A 12,092-nucleotide genomic window follows, 5' to 3' on the forward strand; every position below is an offset into this window, starting at 1 on the left:
ACCCGTACCCGAAGCAGCAGTATCACGTAACAGACAGCTTCCCACGGCCAACCAGGCTGGCGCAGCCGCGCGTACTACGCAGCATCTGGGCACGCCAAAGCATTGGCTCCTCTCTGGGGAGTGGAAGGGGCTCAGTTATTAATGACCGCTGAGCAGGCAGCACCATGTCAGTGTGACAACTGAGCGGGTGAACGATGCACCAATAACCACCATGGAAACAAGGAGAAATAAGAAGAGCTAGAGAGCATCTCTCTCTCTCTCTCCCTCTCTCTCTCTCTCCCTCTCACCCCCTGCCCCCCCTCTCTCCACCGGATTGTGAGCCTCAGCCAGGCAGGCAGCAACAGCGCTCTGGCAAATGAAAGGGATCTTAGCTGGCAGCACAGAGAGTCTCTCATGTTGTAGGATATCAATAGATACATCTTTGTATTATATACCGTTAGACGCATGCACACTGACCGACACACGCACATACGTGTATGCACATCTCTTCAGACTCTGGCTTTAATACAAGCATGTGGCTACCTGAACTACGGAATCAAAATTACGGAGATGCAAGAACTCTTCCAGCTCTGAAACTACTCCTATTATAGGGTAAGTTCCGCTTTATTTTCAATTTTATCCTGACTTTTATCTTACTGCATAAACTCTTCCCCCTTTCATCTTTTTGTAAAGTTATTTTATTAGAGTATTTTCACATTTTACTTTCTGAATGCAAATGCAAATGCAGTTTGTGCTTTGTGTCAGAGATAATCTAAATATGCTTGCAAGAGTATCAGATTTGTGCATTTGTTAGCTTGAAAGAACATCAAAGGATAAAAAAATTATAAAGGGACAATGTTTCTCCTGATGTTTCAGATGCAAAATCAAATTACACAGTTGCTCTGTGTTTTGAAACCAATAAAACAAGATACAGGACAGCCTCTTTTCTTCTCTCCAGTGCTAGATTAAGGGAAATGCTGTTTATGTCAGGACCTAAAAACCACTGAGCAGAGAGCCTGAATGAACATATCACAAACAATTACTGAATTTCTGCCCAGCTATCTCTTAACGATGGTGGCAAATGACTTTGCTTAAAAACATCCCCTTTCCAGTCAGAAGGGACAGTACGAATGTCTGATTACTGATGCAGCTGGAACAGACGCGTTAGGTAAAAAGGATTGCATTAAGCACAGGAGTTCTAATCTTCTTTGGTAATTAACAGGGTCGCAGCAGGGTGCCTCTAAAGTATATTTTCACGTAAGGAGACTGTTCAAAACCATCACTATAAAAGCTTTGCCCATTTTAGTATAGGAAGGCTCCAAACTGTTTGTCTTTCCTTTCCATGTCTTTGTTTTCACATGTCTAGTTGGAGTTTTTGCCCAGCACTGCTGTTCAGAAAGAGAACCCAATATAGGAGGATGGAGGGGGCAGCGAATGCAGGGGTCTAGAAAAAAGACAGTTATTTTCTATTTAACTGATTTAATCAAGTCAAAATTCCATGCTAGCACTACTGTTGCCTAATGTATTTATGTTTATGCATGTGTATGTCATTTCTTTCATGCAGTATAGGAGTACCTCAGTATCCCTTCAGATGAAAACACATTCAGTAAAGTCCATCAGCAGGGATCTGTGATTCATGCATCAGTGAAAGCCAGAGAGATATTTCACTTTACACCATGAAAAAGACAGGTTAGCCATCTAATGCATGCTTCAAAGTGAAAAAATATGACCTGCATCTTCCTGCATGGTTTTGTTTGGTTTTTAGAGTACTATTTCTGTATTATAAACAGCTCGATATTTTGATGATTTCTCCTACCCCTTTTTGTCCACCAACCCCTCACTCCTGTACACCTTGGAGATCATAAAGAATCTGTTCATTTGCAGCAACACAATTATTTGCTTGTAATTTTAGAGTTACTGTGCTTTGGGAAATAAACATTGTGAAACAACCATCAACAGATAGCCAATGGCTGCAAGCTTGCCACCTTTCCATAAATGTCAGGAAACGGGTAGCTTAACAATACGTTGGGTAAGAAGTCAATTAATTCCGGTGACCTTTCTAAATGGTGACAATAAAGCAGCTCTGACAATATGCCACAGCATTCGATATTCCCTCTGGAAAATGAATGAGCTTAAAAAGAGGTTTCCTTTTCAGAGTACAAAATGAAAGGTATTGAAGCATTAGCCCCTGCTATTGGCAAGCTTGCTTCCTCTACTTCAGATGTCTATGAAATCTGTTCAAAGCAAGCTGGCTTATTGTATTATGTGAGCAGTCTCTACTTCAATTAATTAAATATCCTGTTTTCACTCACACTGCATGTGCATTTTAGTTGTTAAAACAATTTCAAGCTAGTGGTTTGGATTTTTACAGAATGTGCTACACAATAAGGAGAGAAAACCTGATTCTGATCTCTTCATGCTATATGCAAAGGACTACTCAGATGAAACTTTTTCAATACACCACGGTACACGCTCAGCTTTTTTGAATCTTCATCTTTACTCATTTTTAATGTAAAAATTAAGTTAATATGAGCAACTTTACACTATTGCATACTGATTTTTGCCATACATAATCTAATGCGTTACTTTAAAATATTATATAGACATGCCAAAGAGTTTCAGAAAAATGCAGTCATTCCAATCATACATGTACAGAGAAAATATGCTGTAGATGCATGGTCTGAGTACTCAGCATAGACATTTTTAACCAGCAAAGCAGTATGGTGACTGTATTTTGGTTAATACTCCCTCAAAGCTCCTGCAATAATGTTGCAGTGCCAGACAATGACTGGCTGATGTTGTTATGGCAACACTGAAGTACCACCTTTCAGGGTGGTAGATCTGAACATGACATCGAAGCATGCCTGTTTGGAGTACCCAGAAGTAGGTGAGTATTTCTCTTTCTCACCAGAATTAGGCCAGATCAACTCGGCAAAGTTGCCACCTGTATTGCAGACCAGTATCATGTAAAATATTTGTTAAGTGAACAAGAATGAGCAGCTTATGAAAACACTCAACAGCTGCAAATGACTTGTGTCCCTTGACACAAGAGGTCAAAATTAAGTGTTTGCAAGTGAGAGCAAACCATTTAGCAGTACTGGAGACACTTTCTTTGACTCTTACCCATAATCATTATTATATTAGTAATGATTCTACAAGGAAACCAGAAGCTTTCCTGCTTGATGACAACCACTCTTAACTTTAAATAGCTGGTGTTTAATAGCCAAATTTTAGAGCATCTAAAGCAATAGAAGAAGATAAACAGCAGAAAATACTGAGCCTTTCAAGACAAGCTCTATATTACTTCTGAAATAAAAGTCACCACAGAGAAATGATTAAACCTTTTTTTTAAACCATAGGTACATGTTTTTAGTGAGTTTTGGTACATCAACATTTTAGTTAATTCATATATCCTTCCTTCAGCTAGTACCATTAAAAGCTGAAGGAAAACAAAACTTGAGAGGAACATTCTCAGTAAACCGTTCTACTTTAAATTCCACAAACTCTGCTAACTATCAACTAGCAAAAACTGACAATGAAAAACTAATTTCACATGTAACGTTCAAGGAACTAGTTTCTGAAGACCAAAAATTGGACAGCTGCTACTTTTTTTTTAACAGAGTAACTCCTCACACTACTTTAAAAAGAATATTAATTCTCATTCCATCAGTTTAACAAACAATTAAAACCCTTTACATTACTGAAGGAAAAATGCCAGTAGAATTTGAGAAGAAACAGTAGTGACAGATGTCATTAGAAAAGTCATTAAACACATTAGTATTATAAGAAAAATCCATACTTCTCATTACTTCTGTAATGTAACTTAAAAAACAAATTACTGTGCCTCTTATTTAACTGACCAGTCCACAAACTGTTAAATGCTGTTACTGTGAAACAACATTGTTCATAAAGAACTTTCCTTAATACCCTTGATGTCAAAAACTTTACTTAAACAAACAGTATGACCTTCAGTGTTACACACAAAATCTATAAATGATGTCATCAATGTTTCCACAATGAAATCATATCCTCAGACAACCTGAACCAATAAAGTTTTATTAGCACAGCACATGGAGCTATACTCATCTGCACCAGAGAAATATCCAGTATGGATGTCAATAGGGTTACCGCACTTTGAATTCTTTGTGGAGAAGCTGAGTGTGCCACCTGGTGAGAAAGAGCATTTTCATGAGGGTAAAATACAAACTGCTTTCAAAATTTTGCTTGATCCAATTACGCTCTCTCAACAGGTTTTCCTACTCTTTACACATGGAAGATGGCGCTGTATAATCCATCAACCATAATAAAAAGGATAGTAAAGAAATAAAATAGATAGTCAACATGTGTATGTTTTCATCTCTCAATATTGAAAGACATTTTCTAGTCATATCAGCTGAAGGAAATACCATTTGATAAATAAGTTCATATTTATCACACTCATTTACTTCTATTTTATGATTTCTTAGCTTTAATTTACAAACTGCTTGGGAGAACAAGCTACAGCTATGGTCCCATCCCGAGCACCCTCAAACATGCTTACTGGTTTTCTGCAAAGAATAAACAAATGCAAAGACATTAAAATGAAGAGAAAGTTTAATTTCATAAACACAAATTTATAGACTGTATATTTGAAACAATTATCCTTCATTTAGAAATATTTCTTCCTCACAGAAGATCTACCTCAATAAAACTCACTCTCTTTCAGCTTCCCTATTCACTGTCACTGCTTGGCCACAAGCAGTAACTCTCTAATTCAAAGGAAGTAAGAAATAAGACATCTGTACTCCCATTATTTCTATTCAGCTGCTGTATTTCTGGAATTCATTAAAATATCTGCCCCAAATTTAATGGCAGCTCAACTCTGCTGACCTCTGAATTAGAGCAAAAAAGAATTTTTGCCTGTTTTCTGCTCTCGACTCCCACAATCTCACTTAAACTGGGAAACGTATTTTAACAACATTGGCACAAAAGAAATCATTTAGCAGTTCCCTTTTTTTGTGAAAGCATCTGTATTTACAGGTAAACACAGCAAAGCTGTATAAAATGTTACAGGGAATATTTTTTCAAAATACCTACTGATTTTTAATATTACCTCGAGTCTTTTACTAAAGGGTTCTTATGAAAATAACACTCTGCCAGGAAATACTTTAAAGTGTCTCAAAGTTCTGGTATAAGAAAGGTAAAAATCTTTAGTTGCGCAAAAAACTTGCTGGACATCCAGCTACCAGTATGGAAAAAAGTATTCCTATACGATTCTCTGTCTAGGGATCAGACAATTTCCAAAATTACTTGTTGAATAAATTACTAAATAATAAACTAGAATAAACATCAGGTAATAGAACACACAACGAAGAGCAAGTTGAGCACTGAGACAAAATAACCATGAAATAGCCATCATCCTTGATGAGAGAAGATAACTTTTCTAACAGTCTTTACAAAGACAATGTGATGGTCAGGCATCACTAGGACTCTTCCAGAGTGGTCTTGAGAGGTTAGAAGAAACCATGGCTGACAATCAGGTTGCTTAGCTTTGTCATCATGGTGTTAAAACAAAAGGTCATCCTTATCCGAGACAGCACAAGAAACACATCCCTGACTTGGGAGGCATTTAGGTAAGTGCAAAAGTTTAACTTGTTCCCTGAATAAGCATAACCACAAATGTCTCCTACCTCTGCTTTACAACAGTGACACATCTCTGCTGAAAATGGAGATATATACATGTCACTATTTATATCATATTTATGTGATTTATTCTGTACCTAAAGTCCTAATAAAATTGTTCATCTTGACAGGAATAATTTTTATGCAAAGCCAAAGACTTTTCTCAGAGATTTTAGCAAGTGTCATGCTAGTTGTAAATCAGAGGACTAAAGAAATTTGTTTCTTATCCCCAAGCTCATTCCTGTTGCCAGGTTCTCTCAAGACCCTGAACTTCCTTTCCCCTTTGCAAAGCACCTTTCTCTAGAGGTCATGCCAAGCATCAGCAATTTTTGCAGATGACATGTAACTGTGAGCTAATTCACAGTGTTTCCCCCTATGTGCAGAATTACCTGCCGAGTTCCCCACACCAGCTGGCTCCATGTTGCAGGCTGCAGAAGGAGCAGAGGGGCAGGAGAGCCCACTCCAGCCAAGGCTCCCGTGGGGGCTGAGTCGTCCAGAAAAACCTCGTTCCTGTGTAACTAAATAGCTCCAAACCCACTGCATAATAACAACAACGTGTCCTATATAGAAATTAGACAGTGTTTTAAAAATTCTTCCTCCCTCTCCACTGCAAAGTATATTTTAGAAACAAAACATTGGATTTATAAAGTACAATATTTCGCTTATCAAATTCTAAACAAATAAAAAAAGCTTTTTGATATGAAAAAACAAATTACAGTCAAGTGGTGCTTCATTACCACTGTAGTTTGAGGGACATATCTGCACAACTCCCATTTAATACCACTTTATAACAAAACAGTTGCTTATGTTATCCTTTAAGCATAACACTACAAGTTTATCCTAGATATATTCAGTTGATTACACCTTCTTGAATTTATATTTCTTTGTAAACAAGATACACCATATTAACTTTCAAAAAAGACAGCTGTACAGCAGCTATTTCATTACTCTCCCGGAATACAGAAATTTCACTACTTAATTAATTTTAATTTGTTTGGCCAGTTACTTGCTGGTAAGTCCAAATACAAGAGCAAAACTCTACAGCACTTAAGAGAAATGGAATGATTAATGATCATTATGCCAGTTTACAGAGGTATCCTTATGAGGTGAGAGAAGACAAAATGATATAATTGAAAATACAATGATCTGCAAAGCCAGAAATTTTCACCCAGCACACATAATTCAGGTAACATATTCTTCTGAATGTTGCTTTGATAAAGATTATCCAGACATCAATATTGTGTCAGACAGATATATTTTTGGTCATTTCATTTTTATTGTGCAGTAGGAGAGAAAAGGGATATTCAGTTTATTACTCTAAGGTCAGACTCTAGACTCCAAATTCTAAAAACACATAAGGAAAAGTACCCTGCTCTCCAAGAGCAGCAGCTCTGCTGCTGAACTCTATCTTGGCGGGGGAAGGAACAGCCAATCTCTGAAACTTCACAGCAATAGTACATTTTTCACTTCCACAGACCCAAGAATAATTTGTGTGTTTGGACACACACCATACAAACCCTATACGCACTCTGATAGGAAGCAATCTCCCTAGATTGTTAGTGCATAGAGTAATTTTAATACAGTGAACTTACTTCTATATTTCAGGGGTGTTATCTGAAAAATACTACATTTTCGGACCTAAACTTGCTATCAAAAACCCATGGTTCAGAACAAGCCCTAGTATACTTGGATCATGTGATCACTGCTGTTCTATTTCAGCAGCAGTCAGGAGAACCAATGTGTTTGTGATCACACTGGTACAGATGCTTCAATGCCTTTAAACCATAATAAAAACCAAGGATCAGTTTTCATTCTGTAAGAGGGACACTTTCATTTTATAATACACATTCTGTTACTGCTAACTATGAAACAAACAAAAAGAAAGGTGCAAAAGGTATATTAAAACAACTTTAAGTTATAAATCAAAGAAAATCTGATGAACAACAACTCACACAATATCTGTGATTTTGCCTCATTAGCCACAGGTACTGAAGTGTAAATTCCCCTTTCTTCTACCTCTGAAGCTGGTGATAGTGTGTATTGCTGGTGGTTTCTGATATGTTCAAATACCTCTGTAAAACAAGGCTGGATCAAAATAATTACGGGAGCCTCAACTGAAATTGTTATCTTTTATTCCTATTTGAGTTTTTGTTAATTGTGTTTGTCTCCACTTTCCAATTAACATTGTTTCAACAGAGTTCTGTGTAAAAGTAGTGTGAGAGAACCATCAGCTAAAAAAAGAAGAATAAAAAACAAAAAATTCCCGAATTAAACTATTACCATTAAAATTTCCACACTAGATAGAACAATCCAGAAAGCTTTCACAGATGGTCCTTAGAACTGCCATCTTTGTCATTTTACTTCCATTTTTGGTAAATGGCAAAATTCCCATTGATGTCAAAAGATGCAGAAGGGATTCATAAATGATTTTTCTCTTTGCTCTTCGGTGTTGCCACCATTTTTCTATCTAGAAATACAGTAATCATCATGTTGCTTCATTTCCACTCATGCCGCAAAGTAAAATACAAAAATAATGCCTTGAGAACTTTCTTGTTTAGAATAGTTCTAATTATTAAACATGCTATGCCACAGACTTTATCAGAACATATAGATAGGGATACAAAACTTTCTGAAGAACGAGATTTCTGATTTATGGAAATGTTCCTGGTCAGTTACAAAAAACCTTGAAATCTCAGTCCATACTGCCTAGAAACAAATCTAGTTTTCAACTTCTGGTCAAATGGAGTTTAATTAAGCAGAGTTATACCAAACATTTGGTAGCTATTGTGCATTCTGGTTTGCCTGTGTGAGGAAACAGTAATATTCAGAAATGAATAGCATATCTGTCTTAATGAGGAGAAGCAAAACTCTTCAAGATTCAATATGCACCTTACCTTGAAATACAAACCATAGACATTAAAATGATGTTTCAAAGTGGAAACACGTGGTCCTCACTATAACTTTTTCCTCCTATTTATATTTTGTTTGTCTGTAGTAAACATTTTTCCATGAAGGACATCAGTATTTACATTGCCATTTTCCCACCTGTGAGAAAGATATATTCCAATTCCTGTCATTAGAAGCAGTAAGATATTAATTTAATTCTCACAGATTCAGAGGAGGGACTTACCATAAAACTTTGGGGGTTTTATTTTCTAGTCATAACAATTAACTCGCAACTTAGAATTTATTGCAAAATTGTTCATGATTTTCTCCAGTTCTAGTCTGGACCTTTCTCTTGCCCATTAATGAGTTATATCTCTCAGAAAAGAAATGAACACACTGTGATCCTCTGATACTCAGATCTTCACGTTTGCTCCATAAATCCATCCTCTTTAGCCTATCCAAAAAAATGTTTAACATTGTAGTTTAGCTATTCTTAAAGAATGCTCCATTCACCTGTCGTTACCATGTTTCAATAATTCTGTTCTGGTCATGGTCATTACTGTCACACTGGGGAATAAAAAAGAAATGGGAAAAAACAAAACAAATCAAAACCAAAAAAAAACCCAGAATCATTTTATTTACATTTTTGTCCTGTGCCCTCAAGCTACTAGCCCAGGTGTCACTGACATTGTGGAGAGAATACAGTAACTTTTACTAATTTTTTTAAAAAGATATTTGAAACAAACAGGCAAATTTTAATGTCTACATTAAAGAACATTAAGGATATTCTCAGTGTTAATTACAGTAGTGCTAGAATTTTTTCTTGCTCCATTTTAATGACTGAAGTTATAGCACTTACTCCTATATGTCTTTCTATGATTTGGTCTAATTTCTAACTATTCTACCCATTACTAATCCTGTTCACAATTACTTTTAGAAGCTAATCTCGACCCTTAACATCTAGAAAGCATTGTCTAATTTATATGGTTCACCCATTAAAGATGTGTGATTTCATCAGAAAACTATTGATTCAGATAGTATGAAACACATTCTCTTGTAACTATGTATTTTTCTCAAGGGTTTTGAAAGTCAGAGAAAAGATTTTCGTTTATATTTAGATACTTACATGAAAGAATTTCCTCTGATAAAGTTTTCATTTTAAAGTTGATGATTGCCTTCAGAGGCTTCTCAATACAATGCAGATCCAGGTGCCTTTTTGGCATTTAAATATTGCTTTCAGTAGGTATAATTTAACAGTAAACTATAACTAAAATAGAGAAGTTAAATTACATGCAATTTCAAAGATCTAATTGCTGAGATGTTTAATTACCCACACATTGTCCAAATATTCAAGCACATTTAGAATCCTTGGCCATCTCAGTTAAGTATATAGATTCATATACTTGGAGTTGGCAAACTTGGAGTTATGCCAACACAGATACCGGCTTTCTGTTCCAAACTGAAATACTTTTTGTTCTTTTAAGGGTTGGAAAATGCATAAACTTTCTGGTTTTCAAGTGTTATCCTTCATCACTGAAGATGAAGTGATTTGCTTCATCACCGCTCTGACAGTCTCTGAGGTTGACCAAAAGTTCACAGAAAGCAAGAAAAAAATCTTACCACTTACCTCAAATGAAGTCTTTGTTTTAAATTTGTTTATATTAGTTTTTCAAACAATGTCTTGTGGTGGTGTGTCACTATATCAGCCCTAGTAACAGCACATGGAAAACATTATAAAAAAACGAGGACGAATTGATAGAAGGTTTATATAAAACACATACCGTACAGGTCTGACACAAATGTGGCAGGAAAATGATAATAGTTATGTTGAGATAGAAGACTATCTATCTACAACTACTCAATGGTAAGCATATAAAAGTCATGTTATAAATTCACTATTTTGCTATTTAATCTCTCATGTAGAGGTTAGCCAAACTTTCAAAAAGTCTGAGTAAATTTTGTGGAAGTCAACTGTTCCATCATTTTATTGAACTGTAGGTATTTTAATAGAAGCAATAAAGAGTAATCAACATTCAGGACTGAAGAAATGTTCAATTCCATAAAATATAAATTTGCCGTAGCATTACTTAAAAATAAATTTTGGCATGGCGAAGTACAGTACTGAGTCCTCATGGATCAACCATGATCTATGTGAAATGGGACAGTCAAAGGACCAGATAGTAAATCCTGCAGAGCAACTAGTTAGAGAGTCTAAAGTTCAATTTTACCTTCCATAAGCTGGTCTGAATTAACAGCTGACTTTGCTTCAAGCAAGACTAGAGACTCTTTACTAGAGACTTCCTGAGGTCCTTTCTAACTTGACTATCCCATGTTGTTATGATCCTCTCAGTGGAGGGGCTCACTCCTTGCCAGCATTGTCTTAGGTGATGATTTACAGCACCACTATCCTTATCTGAGCCTGTTCAGATGTCTTAGTATGACTGCATTGGGTGAGAGCAACTAAGATGTTACTAGAAGTAATAGGCACTGTCCAATCTGTCTTGCTACATGTTTTGAGTTTAATTTCTGAGCCAGTGGTACAGTGTTGAAAATTTTGAGAAGGCAGACAGTCTGATAGACTGCTAGCAGCTATAAAGGAATTAAAACTCCATTTAGTAATAAGGGAATATTTGCTTTGCTGTTACCTACCAAGAGAAGGGTAATTTGACCATACCCCAGCAGGATACTGAAAATTGTTTAAATGCCCTCCTATCTTGTTTAAAAATTTTAAAATAACACACTATATTTATTCAGATAAGGGAAAACAATGATTTTCTAGTAGGAGAGGAGAACAATTCCCTGAAACATTACCATCTTAATTTGTAATCTGTGTATTTCTGCTCAGCCAGGTGTTCAGTGTATTCCACTGATCTGGGGCTGAATATACTACAGTTTTATATACAGTCTTGAAAATACAGCATTAGCGATTGTGAATTTGAATTAGCATAATAACCACTTCATATTAAGCTCTAGTCTTTGGTTTTCACTTCCTAGAGTGGTATTTTACTTCATGTAGTGAATACACTTAAACTGTTCAACTCTTTACATGATACAAACCTGAAACAAGTTTCATAAAGAGGGAATCCTCTGAGAAATCTTGCCAATTTGGAGCTATTACTTGTGCTGAGTTTCTCATAGTTATCTCCAATATCAAGTTTCATCCAGTAATTACTTCCATCAGAGTAATTTAAGAAACATGAACTGGTCAATTAGAGTTGCCTAAAATTTAGAGTACACTTATACAAATGAACACCATTTTTAGTCCTAATCTTTGAAGGAAGACAGCAATGTATAAAGGATGACAAACTAGAACTGTGCTATAGCACTATATGTAACTTCACTGACGCTGAGGAGTGCAAATCAGGGCACTAATAAGCTGCAGCACTAAATTCTAGCGTTTGCTCCAATGTTATCAGCAGATAACATAAGACAGCCCATTCAGTTCTAAGTTCTGAATGTGCATAAAATCATTGTCATAAGGTTTACTTAGTACTAATTTTAGAGGGAGGGTCAGAAAGCCCTTAAAGCATTTTTCTCATATTAGAAACCATCTTGTGCATCCATTG

The 12,092-nt window shown here is 36.0% G+C and overlaps 1 protein-coding gene across 1 annotated transcript in view; it reads left to right on the forward strand.

The window, feature by feature from the left end:
• Positions 1–461: 461 nt before the first annotated feature.
• LRRN3 (leucine rich repeat neuronal 3) overlaps positions 462–12,092 on the forward strand; it is a 33,725-nt gene continuing 22,094 nt past the window's right edge. The window contains exon 1 of the mRNA XM_010136018.1: positions 462–591. The gene's annotated coding sequence lies outside the window, so the exon portion shown is untranslated. The remainder of the gene's footprint in view (positions 592–12,092) is intronic.

Source organism: Buceros rhinoceros, unplaced genomic scaffold (assembly GCF_000710305.1).
Source record: "Buceros rhinoceros silvestris isolate BGI_N320 unplaced genomic scaffold, ASM71030v1 scaffold3050, whole genome shotgun sequence".
Taxonomy (NCBI): Eukaryota; Metazoa; Chordata; class Aves; order Bucerotiformes; family Bucerotidae; genus Buceros; species Buceros rhinoceros.